Genomic DNA, 3128 nt, shown 5'->3' on the forward strand with positions numbered 1-3128 from the left:
TGATGCTTCTTTACCTCCTTGTGTTTGTTACGTCCTAATCTTGGGTGAATAAGTGTTGGACCAGCCATTATAACGTTTGGAAATTTGAAAGGTTGTAAGAATCACCAGTGTAAGTAGGTACTTGAGTCCAGGGAAGAATTTGCTGACAGTTAAACCTAGCGAAGATGCAACCCTAAGGAGTGACCTACTTGGCCTAGTCTACTGTGGATCAATCAGCTGAAACAGTTAACTTGTTGGTTGGCTGGAAGTAAATTTGAAAAGGAATGGATGGGTCCCCGAGCCAAGATGGAGGTGAGGTGCTCCTCACGCTGGTTGTCGCTGGCTGTGGGGACCCCCTGGCTGCCGGCCGCGGCGGGGAAAGGGGCTAGGGCACCCGGGGAGGGCCCCGTGGTGGTCTCTCTGGGTCAGGCTAAGTGGCGCCGCCTTCGCGCCTGGCTGGGGGGTCTGCGTCCCAGGGAGACTCCTGACATTGAGACCCAGCGGCAGCCTCTCAGGGATAAAATGTTACCCTTTAATTTGTACTGCTCCATTTCATACAAGTTCCCCTTCTTCAGCCAAAGATGATTATTATCAGATATTAGGAGTACCCCGAACTGCCAGCCAGAAAGAAATCAAGAAAGCCTATTATCAGCTTGCCAAGAAATACCACCCTGACACGAATAAGGATGATCCTAAAGCTAAAGAAAAGTTCTCACAATTAGCAGAAGCCTATGAGGTTTTAAGTGATGAAGTGAAGCGGAAACAGTATGATACTTATGGTTCAGCTGGCTTTGAATCTGGAACAGGAATGTTCTGGACAGAGCCGCTGGCGAGGTGGCTCTACTGTTGACCCAGAAGAACTCTTTAGGAAGATCTTTGGGGAGTTTTCAGGATCTTCATTTGGAGATTCCCAAAGTGTATTTGATCATCCTCAGGAGTATATCATGGAATTGACATTCATTCAAGCTGCAAAGGGTGTTAACAAAGAATTTACTGTGAACATTAATGACTCATGTGAGCGGTGTGATGGCAAAGGAAATGAACCTGGCACCAAAGTTCAGCAGTGTCATTACTGCAGTGGCACAGGAATGCAACAAGATTCTTAAAGAAAATACCTGTTCTGCTTATTCATTGAAAGAACACTGTGTGGGATGGTGTAGTGGCGTAGTGGATAGAGCACCGGCCCTGGAGTCAGGAGTGCCTTGGTTCAAATCCAGTCTCAGACACTTCGTAATTGCCTAGCTGTGTGGCCTTGGACAAGCCACTTAACCCTGTTTGCCTTGCAAAAACCTAAAAAAAAAAAGAAAAAAAATGAACACTGTGAAATTTTAACTGACTTCCCGTTTTTCTCTAGATTACATGAGAAAACTCCAGCATCTGATTAAAAACATGATTACAAAAAAAAAGGAATGGATGTTTTGAGGAAACTATTTTAAGTTTAAGTTCATCTTGCATATACACCAAGAGGATGAGAGAAGGATGTGTCCTCATTTGGTAGATGTTTTTATGCTTTGGTCTTACTTCTTAGTAAATAACCCTTAAAAAAACAAATTGCTGTTATTTGGTGACCAGTGATAACAATGAGATATCAAATAGTGAAAATGATATTGAAGTTTTAGTCACAAATAAAAAATGGGCATTTGTGAGATGATTTTGAAGAGCTGGTTTCTGGTAGAAAAATACTGAGAGGAATACGTCAGATGGGGCTTGAACTGATACCATTAGAAGCACTTCAGTATCCCTCAAGGGTACCTCCTAGAATCTTTCATTCTTTTCCAGGCTATACTCTTAGTTCTCCCAAGTCTTTCTCTACAGAGCTTCAGGAACCTCTTCATTCTGAAAGTTCATGCTACTACTCTTAGTCTTCACACATTGAAAGTATACCCGCTTACAGCCTCACCTTCCTTGAACCTCCATTTTAAAGAGGCTTAGACTAAATATATCTTCATTTTTCTCTAGGCTGCATTTCTGATTCTCCTGGGATTTTCTCTGTAAGGCTACCCATATTTTCATCTCCTCCTCCTTCTCCTCCTCTCCAACCACTTATATTTTTCCCAAATTTCCCCTTCCTTTTTTTGTCTTATCTTTCCCCTTTAGAATGTAAGCTCCTGGAAGGCAGGGACTGCCTTGCTTTTTTCTTATATTTGTATTCTTATGTCTTAGCAGAGTATCTGACACATAGTAATCACAGACAACCTGCATCTCGACTAGAATCCTGAGGACAAGACAGTAACTGAGCTCTGGGGATCCAACCTGCTAGATAGAGTGGGAGTTGGATGAATGAGCCTAGATCTTAGGAGAGCTACACTAGGAATTTCCTCATGGGAGAATTCCCCCTAAGTCTTTCCAGATTCATGGGAAGCATTTTGCCTAGAGGTGTCTTTATATATCTGCCTTTTCTGGATGACATTGTCTTTTTCTCCCTGTTTAGTCAGACTTTTCAGAGACACTTAAATCAGCAAAACAATTCACCATCCAGCTTAACTTCAATAGGATTTCATCATAAAAACAAGTTTACTCCTCTGGCTTTTCCATGATACCCTGATGTTCTTCTGGTAATGACTGGTGTTCGCTTTAGTAACAGATGAAATTCCCCAGTGGTTGCCAGGTATTTCTCAACTTCTGCTTCCACATCTGAGCTATTTTTATTTTTCTTGTAATAAGATTAATGAATCTGTATTCTGTAATATAATTTTAAAAATATACTTTCTTTCTCTAACTGACTTACTGATTTTTATAGCTGGGTCCTCATCCAGTTTTTCCTTGCCTTTTTTAAACTGTTCCTACCTTTCATTTATCTGGTAATATCCCTAGTGACCTACCCTACAAGTCAGTCAGACAAACCAAACTGTCACACACTTCTTTCTCTTGTTATTCAAGTTATAAAGGCAGCATTGCTCATCAAACATCCCTTTTAATTCCTCTCCACTCACTCTCTGGGGCTCAATATCCTTTCCTCAAGGACAAAGGGGTCTATTCCACATAGAAATTATTGCAAAGTAAATTGATTTCCCCCTCTGAAACTATTAACACTACTATAGTATCTGATTAAATATTTTCTTAAGGACTTTTATAAATGAAACTGTAGTAACTCACCAGTACCCCATGCATTTTCCTAAAATCTGCCATATCATCTTCTGTGCTAAGAT

At 41.1% G+C, this 3128-nt stretch overlaps 1 pseudogene; it reads left to right on the forward strand.

The window, feature by feature from the left end:
* The first annotated feature begins 285 nt into the window (after positions 1 to 285).
* Positions 286 to 1085, forward strand: LOC141506455 (dnaJ homolog subfamily A member 3, mitochondrial pseudogene; annotated as a pseudogene).
* The last annotated feature ends 2043 nt before the right edge of the window (positions 1086 to 3128 follow it).

The sequence above is a fragment of the Macrotis lagotis genome, chromosome 1 (genome assembly GCF_037893015.1).
Source record: "Macrotis lagotis isolate mMagLag1 chromosome 1, bilby.v1.9.chrom.fasta, whole genome shotgun sequence".
NCBI classification, from domain to species: domain Eukaryota; kingdom Metazoa; phylum Chordata; class Mammalia; order Peramelemorphia; family Peramelidae; genus Macrotis; species Macrotis lagotis.